Below are 10,961 nucleotides of genomic sequence, written 5' to 3' on the forward strand. Positions count from 1 at the left end.
GGAGTGGTAGAGGATGAGACAGTTAGATAGCATCACCAACTCAATGGACATGAATTTGAGCAAATTCGGGAGGTAGTGGAGGACAGAAAAACCTGTTGGGCTATGGTCCATGGGATTGCAAAGAGTCAAACATAACTTAGTGGCTGAACAACAACATTTTCCCAAAGTTGCTCCTTATTTATATTATGTCTGCTGCTGCTGCTGCTGCTGCTGCTGCTAAGTCTCTTCAGTCATGTCCAACTCTGTGTGACCCCGTAGATGGCAGCCCACCAGGCTTCCATGTCCCTGGGATTCTCCAGGCAAGAACACTGGAGTGGGTTGCCATTTCCTTCTCCAATGCATGAAAGTGAAACGTGAAACTGAAGTCGCTCAGTCGTGTCCGACTCTTCGCAACCCCATGGACTGCAGCCTACCAGGCCCCTCTGTCCATGGGATTTTCCAGGCAAGAGTACTGGAGTGGGGTGCCATTGCCTTCTCCATTATATTATGTCTAGGATATCCTAAATGCTCTCATTAGGGTCACTAACAGCTAGCCACTGTGATCAACTATAGACCATGTATGTATATAACCTTAGTACTCAGTTGTATCTGACTCTTTGTGACCCTGTGGACTGTAGCCCACCAGGCTCCTCTGCCCATGGAATTTTCCAGGCAAGAATACTGGAGTGGGCTTCCATTTCCTACTCTAGGGGATCTTCGCAACCCAGGAATTAAACATGTGTCTCTTGTGTCTCCTGCACTGGCAGGCAGATTCTTTACCACTGCACCACGTGGGGATCCCTGAATTGTAGCAGGAAATCTTAAGTGTTTCTTTTTGCTCAAATCCCCTTTCCAACCTTTACTATTATTTTAATTTTCTAACTTCATCCACTATCATGATTCTAATGTAGCACAATGTAATTTTGTAATTATATTTTTAAACAAGAGGCAAAACTTATGCAAGCTGTATTTTAACATGAAGATCATAGTCATATATTTGTATTATAAGTGATGATATTGGAGAAGGCATGATTTGAGGAGAAAACATTATTTGGGCAAAGTTGTTTTGATTCCAGAGCCAATATTTATCCAATACTTCAATACTTCACTACTTGACCCCATACCGTTCTTCTTCAGGAATTTTTTTTTTAATTAAAAAAAAAGAAAAAGAAAACCTCTTACTGACTACTAAAGCTACACACCAGTTATGTTCTTTTGTGACCATTGGCCTCTAAAAGTGATATGGCTAATCTTAGGAGCACCATCCAATCCGAGAAATTGATTAAACTAAGGGCTTTTGGTGGTTACAAACTCATTAAGTTTGTATACTAAAGATTAAAAACAAATCTGCTGGAATTTGAGGACAGTGATGCAAGATGACAGCTACTTCAGGCTCAAGAACAGAGTCCCCTCATGTTAAAATTCAAAGAATGCCAGAAAAGAGGAGAAGATGGCACAGTTAGCTGAGGTCTAAAAGAAGACACACATGACACGAAACGGCCAGGGATGCTAATTTGTCCTCCAAGAAAAACGTATGAAAACTGAACATATAGTTTAAAATAGAACGTAGACCTAAATATTCAGAAGCACCTTCCCCTCATAAGATTTATAGCAATAATATGAATGGACTGAATAGGGCTAATAATGAATCTCAAGAGCTGTATCTGTTAGCAAAATGGCAGAATTCTTATAGCATCAAAGTTGTCCTATAAGAGCTTTGGCACCTAAGAATGTTGAAAATCAATATGAAACTCCTGCAATCATCAGAAAGACAGTGTTATAGTAATTAATCAAAAAGAAAAACAACAAAATAAACCCTCCCTCCCCCTTTATTCTGTTTAAACGTTCTTCATTTTTCACAGCAGTAAATTGTCCAGATATGTGTTGGAGACCTTACAGTACAGGAAAGGAAACTCCCATTCAAAGCAATTTATCTTAAGATACTATAAATGATCCTTCTAACTTTGTGTTTGTTTGAGATATATAAATTTTGCTATAACAAGTAATCCTGTCAAGTGTAGCCACTATCCATTTAGTTGAACTTTTGAATTAAGAAAATACATTTAATTTCCATCACAACTTATGGGTCATAGCTAACTCAACTGAGAAAAAGGACATCACACAATCACTTCCCTTTTGATTATATGGCCTGGGGTCTCTATCTTGTCTTCCGTCACCTCACTCTACCACTTGCCTTGTCCCTCTCTGCAATAACCTTCCAGCTTGGGTGATTTCTTAGATGTTAAAACTTTAGGTCACAACCTGTGGGACTATTATTGAGTGTATGAATGTGCTTCTCTGTACCCCTGGTTTCTTTTTTTTCTAAAGTCTTAATGGCCACCTTCCCAAATATTCTTTCTCCACTCTTCTCCACTATGCTTAACAGAAGGATATATTCTAACCCTATGCTGCCCTCTGTAATTGGCCTGAGGTAAGAATTTCATGACTTTTCCATATCTTGTCTCCCACATGTTTATTAAGGGGTTCTACTTTTTCTTTCCTTCTCCTCAGTTCCTTTCTGCACTGTCAGTACCGAACACTTATTTTGATACTTCCTACCTTTTGACCAGGTGGCTCAGATGGTAAAGAATCTGCCTGCAATGTAGGAGACACGAGTTCAATCCCTGGATCAGGAAGATCCCCTGGAGAAGGGCATGGCAACCCACTCCAGTATTCTTGCCTGGAAAATTCCATGGACAGAGAGGTCTGATGGGCTACAGTCCATGCGGTCACAAAGAGTTAGACATGACTGACTGAGCAACTAACACTTTCACCTTTGACCAGAGGCTATCAGGTAAGGTTTAAAAGAGCCTCTGTCTTCCCTCATTTAGTTTTGGAACCATATATAATTCCTCTTCATCAGCCTAGGAAATGAATATTAGGTCCTTAGCCCTGCCATTCTCTGCTGTCATCATTAGCTGATATATATAAATAATATATTATAATATATATTATAATATATAATAAATAATATACTTGTTAAATATATTATTTATTAAATATAATATATTTATTATTAATTATATATATATATTTTAGCTCAGGTTTTGATATAATGAAACAAATAGTCACTGGGTTACTCAGATGTGCCAGCTTTTAAAGTCTTTGGTGGTTAAATGTGGATAAACTTCATGAACACACTAGGTAACACAAATAATCCCTCTGAATAAATTTTATTTTCCTGTAATTGCTTTTGCTTTTGAAAATTGAAGAAATTTTAAGTTCTTCTTAAATTATGAAGTTTTAAATAACATTTGGTCATTATTGCAATTCATTTGAATCTAGTTTGGAATCTGACAACTGGAATAAAAAGAACCTTGAATTCAGTGCATGTTCTATTTGTCATTGTCCTCAGCAGGGATTAGGAAAGAACCAAGTTTGCATGGCAGATTTCTGAAGTTGGAGGGCTTGATTTCCTGGCAAAGTGCTGTATTTTTCTACTTTTCTGTTCATGACAACTAACTGATAAAAATGTGGATACATACTGAGATAAAAGCAATTCATTGTGTTCTCAGACAACCAGACAGACAGAGAGACAGACATACTGCGACACAAGAAAATAGTTGGTGTTTGTCCTCAGTTACTGGCACATAGGGCCTCCCTGATAGCTCAGTTGGTAAAGAATCTACCTGCAATGCAGGAGACCCCAGTTCAATTCCTGGGTCAGGAAGATCTGCTGGAGAAGGGACAGGCTACTCACTCCAGTATCCTTGGGCATCCCTTGTGGCTCAGCTGGTAAAGAATCCACCTGCAATGCAGGAGACCTGGGTTTGATCCCTGTGTTGGGAAGATCCCCTGGAGAAAGGAAAGGCTACCCACTCCAGTATTCTGGCCTAGAGAATTCCATGGACTATACAATCCATGGGGTTGCATAGAGTCAGACAAAACTGAGCGACTTTCACTTTCACTGGCACATAACTCCTAAAACTCTTATAATTTCCTGAGTTTTAAGGGTGATGGGATGGCTTTTGTTATAAGGAAGTGACACTTTGTTGGCTCTTTTATATATTCAGGATAGAAGATGGTTACCAGCAAGACCAAGCCTTGATTAGAAGCTTTGAACTTTCAATCTTACTCAACAACTACCGGGGAGGGGAGAGGAAATGGAGATTGAACTAATCAGCAATGGCCAATAATCAATAAATCCTGCCTATGTAAAGAAACCTCCATAAAAATCCCTAAATGGTGGAGTTTTGGGGGGAGCTTTCAGTTTGGCAGATATATCCATGTGTCAAGAGGATGGCACCACATCTGAACTCCAAGAGAATAGAAGCTCCAGATCTGGGGATCCTTCTGGACCTTGTCCTATGTAAATCTTCATCTAATTGTTCATTTATATCTTTATGATAAATGGATACACACAAGTAAAATGTCTTCCTGAGTTCTGTGAGCTATTGTAGCAAATTATCAAAGGGTAAAGAATCCACCTGCAATGCAGGAGACCCTGATTCAATTCCTGGGTCAGGAAGATTCCCTGGAGAAGATATAAGCTACCCACTCCAGTATTCTGGCCTGGAGAATTCCATGGACTGTACAGTCCATGTGGTCACAAAGAGTCAGACATGACTGAGCAAATTTCACTTTCACTTTAGAGGGTGTGCTATAATTGAAGAGGTGGAGAAGTATTGGAAAAATACTACATATTTGGTGTATCATGTGGAAAAAACTGATATATAAATAAATAAGAAGTTAATTATTCCATGCACACAAAATACATGTTTTTTCAAAAATCTCAATTTCTATATACTCTATTTACTGAAAGGTAATTTCCACTCTTTGAGATTTGATTTTTACTGTGTCATGCCGAGTCTAAAAAAATATTCAACATTTATTCAACAATGAGAAAATAAATGTATCTTAAGATACTATAACACTAACCAATTTAACAGGTCCTGAATATTTGCATGGATTTGCAAAAGAAAAAACAAACTATGGTCCTGCCATTGCAGCAATTACAGTTATTGGGTAGGTTAAATTCCATCAATTTATTTTTGTTCAGTCATTCGGTCATGTCCGACTGTTTGCAACCCAATGGACTGCAGCACGCCAGGCTTCCCTGTCCTTCACCATCTACTGGAGCTTGCTCAAACTCATGTCTATTGAATTGATGATGCCATCCAATCATCTCATCCTCTGTCATACCCTTCTCCTCCTGGCTTCAATCTTTACCAGAATCAGGACCTCTTCTAATGAGTCAGCTCTTCACATCAGGTGGCCAAAGATTTGGAGCTTTAGCTTTAGCATCAGGCCTTCCAATGAATATTCAGGATTGATTTCCTTTAGGATTGACTAGTGTGATCTCCTTGCAGTCCAAGGGATTCTCTGAAGTATTTTCCAACACCACAGTTCAAAAGCATCTGTTATTTGGAATTCAGCCTTCTTTATGGTCTAACTCTCACATACATACATGACTACTAGAAAAACCATAACTTTGACTAGATGGACCTTTGTTGGCAAAGTGATGTCTCTGCTTTTTAATATGCTGTCTAGTTTTGTCATAGCTTTTCTTCCATGGAGCAAGCATCTTTTAATTTCATGGCTGCAATCACCATCTGCAGTGATTTTGTAGCCCAAGAAAATGAAGTCTGTCATTGTTTTCATTGTTTCCCATCTATTTGCCATGAAGTGATGGGACTGGGTGTCATGATCTTAGTTTTTTTGAATGATGATTGTTAAGCCGGCTCTTTCACTCACATCTTTCAACCTTCATCAAGAGGCTCTTTAGTTCCTCTGCTTTCTGTCATTAGGGTGGTGTCATCTGCATATCTGAGCTTATTGATATTTCTTCTGGAAATCTTGATTCCAGCTTGTGCTTCATCCAGCCCAGTATTTCTTATGATGTATTCTGCATATATTTTATAAGCAGGGTGACAGTATACAATCTTGATGTACTCCTTTCCCAATTCCATCAATGCTTCACTTCTAATGCTTTTGGAACTAGGTATGTGAAGTTTCCCCACACCAACTAATTCTGCCACATCAGCTAGGTGCCCAACAATTCAACTTAGTTTTGATACTAACTAGAGTTAGGAGTAGATCCTGTAGGTTAAGGGCTCAGTCTTACAAGATTGCAAGCCTCTCCAACTTCCAAGGAAAATTGCTCAGGCAAAGGAACAATTTGGCAAAGGCAAGGAACAAGGCAAATTTCCAATACTTCCAAGTCCAGGTTATTTCCTGTACTTCTAACTAGCTGGCTATAAATAGAATGTTCCCATCACCTCCTGCTCGAGTTCAAGAGAGAACTTGAGAGTTGTGACCATCTAATCACATGGTTCCTCTGGAAGCCAGCCCCATTCTTGGGGGCTTTCCAAAATTCACCTTTTAATATAAAGTCAGGTGTGGCTGAAAGAGTCTTGTGAATAACAAAAGACACCTTTATTCCTCTTATCACTTACAAAATTCCAAAGGTTTTAGAAGCTCTGAGCCAGGAACTTGGATAAAGTTGAAATATAGATTTCTTTATTATGAATCACAATAACCATACAAGCTTTGTGCCAAGTTTCTAATTTCTATCAATCATTTATGATCAGATTCTTAAGATCAGAAATGTTCTTAGTGTTTTATGAACCCTTGAAAATAATTTTTCCATACACTGTTGTTTAGTTGCTAAGCTGTTTCTGACACTTGTGAAACCCTGGACCAGCAGGCTCCTCTGTCCATGGGATTTCCCAGGCAAGAATACTGGAGTGGTTTATCATTCCCTTCTCCAGGGGATCTTCTCAACCCTGGGATTGAATCTTTGTCTCTTACTTTGGCAGGCAAGTTCATTACCACTGAGCCACCAGAGAAGCCCATTTGACATTCTAAATATACCCAAGTAAAATAATCTATTAATTTTACATTAAATGATACCTTCAAGTGACAAAAATAATGCAATTTAGTAATAATGTTCTTTATTCAAAGGAAATAACCCATGAACTGGGGAAGTACTGCACCTTTCAAGCAATGGATCAGTTCCTGAGGGATTTGGGGCAAGAGACAGTTTTATAAAGCTTTAGAAGAGGCAACTTGGGAAAAAGGACTTGATTGGCTAGGCGTTTGGGATTTCCTTATAAGGTTAAAGTGAGTTAGCTAAAGTAGACTTGGAGGACTGTGATTAGTTGTATGTGGTTTCCTTGCCAGTGAAGCATTCCCAGTAAGTGCAGGCAGATTTAGATGTAGAGTGGGGACTTGGGCTGGGCCGCTGAAGCGGCCTTCATGTGAGGGTCCCAACACACAGTTTATTTTCATCTGTATTGTACTGTTCTGACAGATACAGCCCTCAGAGAACCTCCAAAGTGACAATGCATGTTGTTGTTGTTATTGTTTAGTCACCAAGTCATGTCCCACTGTTTTCTGACCCCATGGATTGTAACCTGCCAGGCTCCTCTGTCTATGGGTTTTCCCAAGCAAAAATACTGGAGTAGGTTGCCATTTCCTTCTCCAGGGTATCTTCCCAACCCAGGGGTTGAACCAGTGTCTCCTGTCTCCTGCACTGGCAAGTGGATTCTTTACCACTGAGCCATCAGTGCATACTAGAAGTGCTCATACATGTGGTGGTTCCACACTGCTAGTCCTCTGGTCTTCAGAATGCCTAATGTGAATGGCAAGTCTAACTTTTCCAAGAAAAAATAGGAGAGAAATAGAAGTCTAGGGTTATTTTTAGAAATATTTTCTACCATCTTTCAATTGAGTCCCTGAATAACCTAACTTTGCGACCCCATGGACGGTATAGTCCATGGAATACTGCAGGCCAGAATACTGGAGTGGGTAGCCTTTCCCTTTTCCAGGGGATCTTCCCAACCCAGGGATTGAACCCAGGTCTCCCACATTGCAGGCGGATTCTTTACCAGCTAAGCCACAAAGGAAGCCCAGGAATACTGGAGTGAGTAGCCTATCCCTTCTCCAGTGGATCTTCCCAACCCAGGAATCGAACCAGGATCTCCTGCATTGCTGGTGGATTCTTTAACAACTGAGCTAACAGGGAAGCCCTTAGATAGGCTAATGTCAGGTAATTATATTTATTTTAAATTATGAAAAATATACTTTTGACCAAGTCATAGATAAGTAACTTCATCAAGGATAATCAAAGCATATTATAAATATTAACTACATTAGCTTTTGCTTATTAGAAACTAAAATACTATATTTGGTAATGAGACTTTTGATCATTTTAACGGGAAATAACTTACAGCAGAAGCAATCCAGTTTGTAAAAATATGAATTATAGTATTTTCAAATACATCAACAAAGATTTAACTGATTGTCCAAACCTAACATTTAATATTTCTGGAATTTCTATGGAAATCCTTAACACTTTAAATGAAAACAAAATTTAAGTCTTGAGCACAAGTGACATGCAAGGAAATTGTACATATGGTAGCTGTGTTTCAAAAGGTTCCTGAAGTTGTGGAAAACAGAAACAAAATGAATTCTGGGAATATGTCCCAACTAGCTATAAATAAATAATTCTGTTTTTCACATTTTGATCGTACAAAAGTTTTGTCATCCTTCTTCTCAGCTAGAGCACACTTTATAGCTTATTGTATTTTATACTGACTTTGAGTAGTTTGTTTTGGTAAATTTATACTTAAAAAAATACACATACTTTACTACTGGTTTTTCTAGACAAATTAATCAATAAAATTCAAGTCAGAGTGAGTCCATTGGTCATCTGAATAAGGAGATAAATTTTAAAACTTTGAAAAAAAATTTTGGTTGCCTGAAGGAATTATCCTTCAGAGCCTCTATCATTTCACAAATCCATTCAGATAGATGTTTAACGACACTGACAATCAGTCTTTCTTGAAGCGGACTATAGGACTTTACTTTCTTGTCAGAAACAATCAATGGACTTTAGAACAAAAACTCAGCAGTAGTGAAACTGAGAGAAAAAAAAAGGGGAATTTTGTGGTCCAAGATGCATTTCAATAAGTTTAAACTCTATGTGACAGATGAGGAATTTAAGCTGCTCTGTATAATTCTACAAATGAGGTGTGTGAGAGAGGTTTTCATTAAAATGAATCTCACTTCACAGAGGCTTATGAGTCTTCCTGATGGTGTTTGCTGACTCTCATTAAAGGACTTGAAAAGTGTAAAGCTTCTCCTACAGTTTTTCACACTCACTCTCTATATGTTTATGTAAATATGATATATGAATTTCACCAGGAAAACATCTTGAAAGAGTATTTGAACTGAAAACTATATTCATGACATGAATTAAACAAGAGTTCTGTTTGATCTTTCCTTGAGAGAAATACATTTACATTTTCAAATGTGATCATTTATTAAAGTGCCGTAGTTTGTGTTAGACATGGCAGAAAAGATCATGCTTGCTAGCTGGGTTGCAGGTTTTGGCTACAGGTGAATGGATTCACATATGAGTCTTGGAGTACATTTTTGTTTTTCAGTGAATCTTTTGATTCCATTTAAATGTTATAACATTTAGAAACATGCTTTTGATGATTACCTATAGGGCTTATAATAGAATAAGTGAAAATCAGCATTTAGAAAGTCTATATTAATACTATCATGTTGCTTTAATTACTTTAAGTGGAATTTCCATAATTAGATTCCTCATTGTGGATTTTTTTATCTTTACTGTTTTCAACACATTTGTATAACTCTTGGTCAATAAGTACATGTATGTGCCCAAGCTGTTTTTTTTTAACATCAGGAAAAAAAAAATTAATGTCTGAGTATTTAAATTTCATGAAAGATAAGACCTATTAAGAGAAAACCTAGAATTAATAATGTTATTAGAAAATTGTTTTATGATAAATTAAGTTTGTTGTTTCATTTTCACATATGAAATAATTACTCTTGTATAGCTATTTTTATGTAAATAAACTCTACATGCCTTTTTAAATATTCAATTTATATAAGAAAAGCAAATGACACTGAGATTGCCATGACTTACCTTGGTGACTTTTACAAGCTGAAAGTTTAAGTCGTGTGATTTATGTTTAATAATTTAACATATTAATAATATTTTAAATGTGGATTGTTGAGTATAAGCATGCAGATTATTTAAATGAATATTTAATTTTTATTCACCTTGCCAGAAGACAGAACATGCATTTAATTTCCTGGTATGAAAAAAAGTAAGAAAGATCAGTAAAATGGTAATATTACAAAAAGTTTAAAATAAAATATATACATCTCTTACTTTGGGCCACAAAATAATAATTTTATTTAATTAAAAGTATCATACAATTTCATTTTAGTTTTCAGTTGGAAGAGATTGAGTCTGTATGAGCCACACAATCAAAATGTACATTTTAACTTGGATCTGTTTTTTCATCCTGAATATCTTAAAAGGCATTATGAATATTTTACATAATAAGATTAGTACTGTGCCTAGAATGGACACCTGACGAACAAATACTTTTTTGTGTTTTTCTTCTGTGTTGACTGCCAAAAAAACATGCTAGAAGAAACTGCTCTTAAGGCAGATTGGGAAACTGACCCCAGCAATAGGCAGTCAGGATATGACTGCGAGTAACACTCTGAATATTGCAGAAAAGAATATTTTAATACTAATATGGAAAGAAGGGTGAACTTTATGTTGAAACTAGTCTAAAATACATAATCTAGACTTCCATATACTGGGTATTGTCCTACCCAATTTGGAGTAAATCAGTAACTTAGGGGACAATGAATTATATATACATACACACACGGAACTTTGCTCTATTTTCTAGAGACTCATACAGAGTGAGTTATAATATTTCCTTTTGCAAACTAAAATCCTTTGACTAAGGTTCACATACTAAATTCTGCTCTATAGCAAATACTGTTTAAGGACCCTCCAGTGTATTTGGAGTGCTTAATGTGGCAGGCAGTGATTGGTGAGCATTGATACTAGAACAGCTACTCCTGAGAATTTGCAAATTAAGCTGTGGCACTTTCCATAATGTCTATTTTCAGTGTCCATTTTCACACAATTTCTTCTTTTTTTCCCTTCATGATCTTTTTCTACTCTCATCTTTTTAGCTTCAAAC

General features: G+C 37.1%; 1 pseudogene; it reads left to right on the forward strand.

Annotated features, from left to right (window-relative positions):
* Window positions 1-1,485: 1,485 nt before the first annotated feature.
* On the forward strand, window positions 1,486-1,769 carry LOC145507947 (ubiquitin-conjugating enzyme E2 variant 1 pseudogene; annotated as a pseudogene).
* Window positions 1,770-10,961: the final 9,192 nt, after the last annotated feature.

Source organism: Giraffa tippelskirchi, chromosome 5 (assembly GCF_054371585.1).
Source record: "Giraffa tippelskirchi isolate mGirTip1 chromosome 5, T2T-mGirTip1v1.2.pri, whole genome shotgun sequence".
Taxonomy (NCBI): Eukaryota; Metazoa; Chordata; class Mammalia; order Artiodactyla; family Giraffidae; genus Giraffa; species Giraffa tippelskirchi.